The sequence below is a fragment of the Pteropus alecto genome, unplaced genomic scaffold (assembly GCF_000325575.1).
Source record: "Pteropus alecto unplaced genomic scaffold, ASM32557v1 scaffold105, whole genome shotgun sequence".
Taxonomy (NCBI): domain Eukaryota; kingdom Metazoa; phylum Chordata; class Mammalia; order Chiroptera; family Pteropodidae; genus Pteropus; species Pteropus alecto.
This window is the reverse complement of record NW_006436294.1, coordinates 3415128-3425516: the sequence shown is the minus strand read 5'-3', so window position 1 is coordinate 3425516 and position 10389 is coordinate 3415128.

The window sequence follows — 10389 nt, the reverse complement described above, 5'->3', positions numbered from 1 at the left end:
CTCTGTGCGGCGCGGGGTGGAGAAAGTACCATTCATTGTGAGTTTTTCATCATCTAAAATGATAATTAGTGGGAGATAATATGCCTCAGTAGCCAATTTCGCCTCTGATGATTTGCTTGAATATGGTAATTGTGTGGTTTTGTTTTGCTCTGTCTTCAACATGCTTCCTATAGTCCTAGTGATGGTTTAGGGGGCCGGGGATTCGTTATTACCTCTGAAAGTAACCATGGAAATGCATAATTAGACGTTCCCCGGGGTGGAGCGGCCCGGGGTGCCGGGAGTGTCTGGTGCAGTGATGTGAGCCACAGGGACTGGCTGACGGTCAGCATGGGCTGATCTTGCCACGAACGCGGGAGCCCGCCTCGCGGGACGTGAAGGAGCCCGCATCCAGGCCGTAGGCGACCCCTTGTCTTCTCCCTGCTCTGCCCTTTCTGTAAATGGCTTTACTTCTCTGGAAGAGGGGGAGGGGGCCCGGGCGACTTCAAGTGGAATGCCAAGTGCTGGCATTTGTACTGTTTTGTACTTCATTACACACGGCAGATCCCTGCCGAATTTCCTCTCTCCACTGGAAGGGTCGAGCACACCAAAAAATAGGAGAAGGGGGAGTTCCGTTTGTGTTCAATCATAAATATCTATTCTGTGTATCGCGGGTACGTAAGAAGGCTAAGAGGTACAGCCGTGGGCTCGTGCCATCCAACACTGAATACCAGTGAGCCAGAACGGCTCTGAGACCAGAAAAGGTTCGGGCTGTATCACCTGCTTGGAAATCTGGAAAGACACGCTCGATCTGGAAAGATGGAAATTAGGAAGTCACCCAAAGATATGGCAAGGGGAGGGGCAGAGGAGACAGACAGCCAGGGAGGACCTCGGTACCCGGCCAATGCGCAGACGAGGACCGTCAGGTTTAGTGAGTGAGATGCCAGGACACGCCACCTGCGAGGGTGAGACGGGGTGGGTTTCAGAAGGTCGGCTCCTTCGAGGTCAACTCCAGAGAACAGAGTAGGGCACCGACTGAGCGCTGTGCAACGTGAGCATGGCCCACACTCCCAACATCGTCTCCCGCTTACCCGCCGCATCCCTTCTCGTCCCTGCATTCCGTTTTGGTCACGTAGAACTTCCTGGAATTTTAAAATTTCCTACACTTTCATCACCTCTAAGAATTCGTCTGTGTTCTTCCTTCTGTCCAGAATGTCTTTGTCTTCCCTAGATACCTAGATAACTAAGAATCGCCCTTTAAAACAAAATTCAAATATCATTTCCTCTGGGCAACCTCCTAGTTGGGGTCAAATGCCCGTCCTCAGTACCTCCATCAGATCAGACACTTACTCCAGTATTGCATTTAACCTAGCATACAGTAGGTGCTCAATAAGGCCTGACTGATGAATGAATTAATAAAGTTCTCTCTATGACTTCTGTGGGATTTCACCTGTTCATTATGTTCGTTGAGTTGACGGAGTTAAGTTGAGAAGAATTAAGTTGGGATGATGTGGTTAAACTGAGTGGTGTTGAGTTACACCTAGATGAATTCAAGACAAAGAAATAGGAATGCCCCCGGCCAGTGATCTAGGGTACAAAACACACAGAGCCCTGGCTCCCCACCTTACATGGCCGCTCTGTCTCAACAGTCCTGTGGGTAGAAGACAGAAAAGTTCCAGTATTTTCATGCAAGGAGCAGAGCTGCTGCCCAATGGAGTCACAGTAGGGCCTGGAAGTCTTGCTCCTGACAGCAGAGGAAAGACCCCAAACACGCTTAAGGGGAAGGAGTGTGCACAATCAGCCCACCCCGGCCTTGTCCCCCACTCTGGCTTCGCACAGAGTCGGCACTGGCAGAATAATACTAGGGGCTCCTCAAGAAGAGCTGGGATGGGGCTAGGATGGGAACCCGGGGCGGGGATTCCAAAGGATGGTTCTTCCCGGACCGGTAGGCGTGAGAAATAGTCGTGTGCCGAGAAATGTCTAATCTTGTTCCAAGGTCCGTGCTTTTAACTGGTCGCCTCTACTGCAGAGTGAGAAAAATGGACCCGAGAGTCAGCCGGACTTGGGTTCATCGAAAGGTTGCCAACTTTTCACTACTTATATTTCCCACGGTAGGAAAAAAATTTTCCATTCTGCTCTCTAAGAGGGAGAAGGACTAGAGAAACAGTTCATTCCAGGGTGGGGGGTGGCGGGGGGCAGGGGGATTTATCTGGCGGGTAAGTTTGGAAGAAGGACTTTCGGTGTGCAAGGAGTAGCCCATTCTGGCCTCGGGCCACCTAGCTCCTCCTCAAGGTGGCCTAAGGCATGTGGCCTCCCCTGTAGAGCTGCTCAATGGCCACGAGGTAGGGGATACATTCAGTTGTGGGGGGAAGTCTCGGGCCATCCACAGTGGCCGCACGCTAACCTGCGGTCTCCGATCAGCATTATGAGTGATGAAGCTGGCATTTCGAGTGCTTTCTATCTCCCATTTCTCATTCCTCAATGATTTTCGAATGCTCGAAGGCCGGAGGAAGTCACACTGATCCCCTCCTCCCCAGCAGCTCTGTCGCCTTGGCCACCCACACAACCACCCAGGGCTCTGTTTCCCTGTCTGTGAAATGGAGACAACGCTGCCTGTCACCAAAGTGTCCTGGGAAATAAGCGAAACAGCACATGAAAACCGCAGCATCAAACAGAATTTTAGCGCCTCTCCATCCATCTTCACCTTAGAAAAAACTACTGGTAATCACGTCCTAACATGTCCTTGCTCTGCTCTCCTGCCTGCTCCCCTTCCACTCTGAGCTGATAGTCCTCATTTTAATTGAAGGAATCGCTTTTCACTCAGTTGCCACAGATGGACATTCACGCCTCTCTAAGCTCCCAACTTGTGTCTCTGCGAGGATGTTCCGGGAGCACCCCAAACGTAACGTGGAATAGAACTCATCACCTCCTTCCAACCAAACCCCCAACCTGTGCTTTCTCTCAGCCACCTCCGTGTAAATCACAGCCATCCAGGCCACGTGAGCCACGAGCAAAATCCCCCAGGTCAGCCCTTCTCACCACTCTTTCTCTGGGTCGCATGTTCAGCAACGCCCCCCAGGATCATCCAAGGCCTCCTCCTCCTCCCTCCATCTGTCACACACCGCGGAAAGCTCTCCCGAAACGGCGATCCGCTTTCTTGTGAAGATGCCCCATCCCTTATCATCTGCCCTGCCAGGCTGTGCCTTTCCAGAGGCGGGACCGGCGCTGTCTGCATCTCTGTGTCTGCTGCTTTTCCCCACCCGGACTGCGGCGTAGAGAAGCACCTTAACGGTGTTAGTTAAGCTGAAAATGGATGGATGCTACCCCTGTTCCCCCTTGTCTCCTGTTCAGAAATAACCTTATTCTGGTAGTAGCAGTGAAGACTTGTCAGAAAAGTGACATTAGACGTGATTAATGTTATGAAGTGAAAAATAACGTTGACCTGCTCGCAGTTACGCCCTGCCTCTGTTTCTTTCCCACCCAGTGTTCTAGCAGCCGGCTGCCAAGTTTCTCAGATAAAGACTCAGGTATATCTGTCCAGGTTAAGGTCAATATGATAATAGCCAGAATTTCCAAACTATTTGCAGCAAACCCCCAAAGAACAAATCACCTCTGATCCTAAAAAGCAGCATTTGGAAGAACTAATTCTCTATCTTCAGCTCAACCATGGCTGTGATGCTTCCAGATTATTCAGTGCTTTATGTCTGGTGGCGGGGGGGAGGGGGGAAAGTGCATTCTCCTGCCTGATTAAACTGTAAAATGCCTCTCCTGTCCGACACTTGTCCCGTGCACCCTTCTGCGAAGAATTTCCCATGTCCAGCACACAGAGGTCTTGTTGAGTGGTGAGAGTAAGTCAAAGAATGTTGGGATGATTTTAAAAAAGGAAAAGAATTCTGACAGCTTCTCGATGCTTCTTACCATGAAAAACAATGATGTGACATCGGCCTGGAAAAGAAAAATGGGTGGGCATGCCGGCACGCTCTCCTGGCACCGTGTGTATTCGAGGTGGGGATTTGCCTTGTATTTGCCCACCGTGGCCTCGTTAGAGGACGCGCCTCCCTCTTGTCAAAAACGACTTCTTCCCAAAGGGCGCAGCTTCATCGCCACTCATGTCTGTGACTCCAGCACACTGGCAAGTCCAGGTTCCCGAGGGAACAGCTCTATGGCAGACACTATTGGTGACCCCTCATATCTGCTCAGAAGCCACCTTGACCCTCTGCTCTTCCCAAACTGCCTCCACATGGGCAAGCTGGGAGACCCCGAACGTGGCTCTCATCAAAGAGAGAAGCAGAGGTGGTGGCTACACACCCCAGCACCTTGCACCCCAGGTAAGATAACGCAGAAAGGCATGTCCTACTTGGCTTCCAGAGCTCCTCAGAAGAGTTGAGTCCCCATTGTCACAGCAGAAGTTTTTATGACTACATACACCTTGCTGGCCCCCTTCCCTTCCCTGTCTTACGTTGCCCCTCCTTTGAAAGTATTTCTTGGAATCATCCATTTTAAGTAAACCACAAGCACTTAAATTCTGGTCACAGGGTCAGTGTCTGGGAGAACTGAACAAAGACAAGCCCCTGACCTGATGTGACAGGGGTCTCGCTTCAGAGCTCCTCCCCAAGATCCCCCTTCAGATGAGCAAGGTCTCAGTCACCTGAGCTCTGGGTCAGCAGCACTATCCTGCAGACTCCATCCAGGCATGGGACGGTTTCTCTTGCCTTTAGCTGCAGAGTTTGGAGCTGGAAAAGGGGACCATCTATTAAAAAATAATGTATGGAAATGCCAAATCCAGTTGAGGTATTCATAGTAACCAAAGGATCAGCATCTTCTGGGAGTGAGGAGAAGATGGGTCAGTGACACCTCAAACTCAGTGCCCCACAGGCATCTCATTCCACAATGTTTAATGAGCATCTTCTATATGCCAAGGGTGGTGTTAGCTACATTCCGTCACATACGACAGTCTTTCCGTAGGAGAGTTCCCACTACCATCTTTTTTTATCATATATTTCTTAAATGGAAAGAGAAAAAGCAACACTTTGCACTCTTCCAATGAAATGCAGGTAATAAACCCAGAGGAGGCTCTCGCCCTTGGATAAGGTGTGAAGAGTGGGGCTTGCACTTGGCCTCCCAAAGGACCATATGGTACTTGCCTTGGGAACCCGATGCTGTTGGCATAGAAACAACATATCTCTCAAGTTCTGCAATGCTTTCCAGTCACTAACATGAAAATATTATCCAGCCATCCATAAAAGTGATTCGGAGTCAACACATCATCCTTATGGTGCTAGGGAAAAAAAAAATCTAGAAGATTCTAGGACAGAGCCAAGGGTGGAATGGAGATGGTTCTCAAGATTATCTCAATCTGCCTCTTTAGCTCCTCAACCAGGGCACGCTTTCTCCACCCCAGGGAGGCTGTGTCCCCACAGCCTCGATTCTCTCGCTGCTCCCAGGCTACTCTACTAACCTCCTGTGGATTCCTCAGATCTCAACTCTATCGTCACTCTTTCAAGGATACTTTCTTAGACCAAATGCTACCCTTCTTTATGGGAGTCTCTAACTCTCATGCATTTATTTCGTACCATGTATCGTAGCTGATTGCTTGCATCTATTCGGCGTGTCTTTCTTTGAGTTTTTTGGAAGTGGAATGTCTGTTTCCCCTCACCGTTGAATCCCCAGCATCTAAGCTAGAGTCTGACCCATAACTGGCCTCAGCAACAATCACTGCCTGATTAATGCAAGTGCTATTGTTTTCACACCCACTGGACTGGACTGCTGAGCCAGACCAGATGCATTCCTAGCTCAGGGTCCTCAATGTGTACTTCGTAGAACACTAGCTTCAGGTTTTACACCAAAAGTAAAAGAGTATTTCCTGAATCTGGATTAAATAAGTCCAGAAATGCAGATTTTAACAAAATTGATTGGATTTCTTTACTTCTCAGAGCACTTAAAATACTAATCTGTGTGGTGACTGTCGAGATAGGAATATGCTAAGAAAAAGGCCCCAGCTCGTCTCCCCTGGCTCCACCAACCTCACGTGCCGGCCACACGTGCTAGCCCATGCATCGTCACTACCCGCATCAAAGCGCCCAGCGCAGAGTGGCAGGACATACGTGTTCATCAGTGCTGAAGGAAAAGAACAGTGGAAGACAGTATGGGAACGGACGCAGTCTATGCTTCGTACGGCCAAAAGCTACACAACTTGGGAGACTGCCTTAAGAAGAATACAGAAAGACCTTAACTTTGTGAATTTTACAAAAATATATGATTATGTGAATACATAAACAGAGATCTGCTTTGAGATCATACCGGAGCTGCTTAACCATGTTCGTGTTCTCTGGCAAGTCATTCCCACAAAGTGTTCTCAATGTACTCAGGTTTAAGAGCTTCTTGAGGTAAGGACCTGCTGTTTTTCTGATCTCTGTATCCACTGATCTCTTCTGTAACCACCATTTTTATCTGAACAACATTCTGGCACACAGTAGGCACTCAATGGCTGATTGATGATGAAGAGGAAGGAAGGAAGGAAGGAAGGAAGGAAGGAGGAAGGAAGGGTGGGCAGGCCGACTGGGTTTATTCTTCAAGCACCAGAATCTTTAGAGTTTCTCATCACATGAAGTCCACTTGGCTAAAGCATGGAAGATTTATGAAGAATCTCTCTTTTTAAATTAACCAAAGCACAGCATAAAGGTCAGGAGTAAGTCACATTCTTCAAAACGCCACAACGTGCAAGAGAGACTCCAGCCTCTCTTCTTGGATCTGTCAAATCCACTCTTCCTCCTTCACCTGCAGTGACTCTTTAACTTCTTCTGGTTCCTGCTGTGTCTTGGAAGCTGGGGAGGCTCACACTGGGGACTCCCATCGGAGCCTGAAGCAGTCCTACCTTGAATGTCAGTCACATCTGTGGATAATCCAACCCACAGGAGGCCTAGCAGGGAAAGGCTCCAGAGTGAGCAGCTCACACAGTTGAATCACCAAGTTGGCTCACTAAAGACACATCCCTAAGCCCCTCTCTGGACCAATTAAATCACACCACCTGGCAGTGGGGCCCAGGCACAAGCGTGTTTTAAGAGCTCCTCATGTGCATGTACTGTGCGGCCAGGTTGGAGAACTGCTGGACTAGAGAAATGGATGCTGCTTCCATGATGTACCCTTAATTTATTACGGGAGCCTGGGTAGGCTTATTGCATTGTCTGGACCGTGATTTTCTCATCTGTGACTTGTGTGGGTTGGATGATATCCTGTTTAGAGAGAAAATGGTCAAAGTTCCAGACTTGGTCAGGGTGTGTTCTTTTTATATGATAAGCACTTTGGGAGCTAGAACAAAGGCAAGACACTTCGGAGAGTACAAATATGAAAGATGTAGTCTCTCCTCTCAAGTAGTCTGCAAACATGTTTTAAATCCATTGGTTACCTAAAAGGGAAAGGCACAGAGACACTTTGTTGGATGGATGGATGGATGGATGGATGGATGGATGGATGGATGGGTGGATGGATGGATGGATGGATGGATGGATGCATGGATGGAAGGATGGATGGATGGATGGATGGGTGGATGGATGGATGGATGGATGGATGGATGCATGGATGGAAGGATGGATGGATGGATGGATGGGTGGATGGATGGATGGATGGATGGATGGATGCATGGATGGAAGGATGGATGGATGGATGGATGGGTGGATGGATGGATGGATGGATGGATGGATGCATGGATGGAAGGATGGATGGATGGATGGATGGGTGGATGGATGGATGGATGGATGGATGGATGCATGGATGGAAGGATGGATGGATGGATGGATGGGTGGATGGATGGATGGATGGATGGATGGATGCATGGATGGAAGGATGGATGGATGGATGGATGGGTGGATGGATGGATGGATGGATGGATGGATGCATGGATGGAAGGATGGATGGATGGATGGATGGGTGGATGGATGGATGGATGGATGGATGGATGCATGGATGGAAGGATGGATGGATGGATGGATGGGTGGATGGATGGATGGATGGATGGATGGATGCATGGATGGAAGGATGGATGGATGGATGGATGGGTGGATGGATGGATGGATGGATGGATGGATGCATGGATGGAAGGATGGATGGATGGATGGATGGGTGGATGGATGGATGGATGGATGGATGGATGCATGGATGCATGGATGTATGGATGGAAGGATGGATGAGGATGGGTGGGTGGATGGATGGATGGATGGATGGATGCATGGATGGATGGATGCATGGAATGATGGATGGTTTTAAAGGACCAAGAAAGTAGCGTCCCCAAGGAAGACCTGAGAAGTGGACTGAAATCCACCGGGAGATCATGAGGGAAGGAGCATGGAAGCCTAGGGAACAGAGCACTTCTAGGAGGAGGCAGCACTCCTGAATGCCGGGAAGAAGTCCAGTAAGGGCCCATTGCAATTAGCAAGAGAGAGAGTCTTGGAGACCGTGGGAAGTGCCTGTCAGTGGAGTGGTGAGGGCTGAAGTCTGGATATCCCAGGTTTCACTAGAAGAAGTGTGGGCTCGAATAAATAATCTATTTTAGAGATGCAGTGATTTAAATATATTAAGAGGCTGAGGGGAAGAAGCCAAAGGAGGAAGAATTTGAAAATATAAGAGCAGCCCTTAATTGACAGAATAACAACCTTCTGAGTGGGGAGAACATAGCCCTCTTCTCTTTCATCTGGACGTTGGGTCATCTTTGCTTTGGGACTAATTGATGGTTTCCTTTAGTGCCCAGCCTCTTCAGACGGGGGAGATATTCCAAATAATCAGGTATTATCTCTGAGTCTTTCAGATCCAATGTTTGTAACTTTTACTAATACAATAGTCCCCATTGTTTCACAGAGTCTGAGAATTAAAAAGTGTCACCAGGGTCTCTAACCACTTCATTTTACTAGTGAGAAAACTATGATCCTAGAATTTCCTTCCACTAACCAAGGTGATAATAAATATTATAATAAATTAATGATGGAGGTAAAAATGATGCCTAAGGCTTCTGAATTCCAGTTTAAAATAGTTCATTCACTGTACTGAGCACATAAAACTCAGACAAAAATCACTGTCCTTATGGCTAATACAAGATGATGTTCGCTAGGCCTAACTGTTCTTATATATTTATTTTATGTCGCTTCAAAAAAAATAAATAAGTAAAAGAATAAATTTCCTGTGTTTCTTTAATGAAGATTAAAGTCAACTTTTACCTCATGGCATTGAGTTCTTCCAGCCTCTATTTCCTTACTAAGTATCACATAGTAAAACTCATAATACTGGACAGTGACAGAGCAAACGAGGGCACCAATGTTTCCTGAACCTTTATTGGTCCCAGTTCTGCCCAGTTCCAGCTGTGTGACCTTCTCTCTAACACGCAATATGTCTTATAATTATATGAGGAGCAAAAGGATTAACATATTTTAATTCCCTGGCATATAGTAGACACCCAGTAAATATTGGTGGGAGGTAAGTTTGAAAATTTCAGACACAAATAAAGAATATTCAAGCAAAAACAAATAATCAAAAAGAATTTTGAGTTGATCTGGCCCAGCCTTATGGAGGCTCCAAACTCAGGAAGACACAGAGACCTGTCCAGGCCACGTGACCTGTCAGCAACCTCACTGGACCTCAAACTGGGATCCTTCTGTTCCTGGCCAAGAGGTTTCGGCCAAGAGGTTTCAGCCAAGAGGTTTCGGTTGATGCCACATAAGAATTTTGAGTTGATCTGGCCCAGCCTTATGGAGGTTCAGCCAAGAGGTTTCGGTTGATGCCACATTGGATTGTACTGTGAAGGGTGGTCTCAGGAACCTGGGTTTTTGTCCTGCAAACAATGGAGACCGATCTTTTCAAGATGACATGTGATAAATCACCCATCAAGATCTGACACCAAATGTATATCATAGTTGGCAAGGACTGGGAGAAGACGTCCTGCCCTCCAGATGAGAGCCTCCATTTATCTAGTGAGCTCTATTTCTAAATACAATAAACCATGAAAACTCTGACTTCCAACAGACATCATAAAACAATCACAGAGTCCACAAGAGGCCAGGAGATGCACGAATTCAGTTCCACGTGACTGCCCCGGTCCCAGTGGGATCCAGAGTCCCCAGAAGCACTTGGTATGCACTGAGCTGATCGGAAAACATCAGTGAAAACATATTTCATCTGTGGACATCATTTTTCTTTGGTACACAGTAACTTTCACTGTTAACCAAAAAAAAAAAAAAAAAGCTCAAAATAAAAATAAAAAGAAAAGCAAAGTCTTCATATCAAAGCTTTATTGATTTTTTTTTTCATTTACGAAAAAAAAAAACAACCAGGCCTGTCTATTAAAAATAGAATGTCTAAAGTCCCGAACTTATGTCGCACCAAGAACCCAAACTTGCTGCTGACTTCAAGGAGAGTGTCTCACTTAGA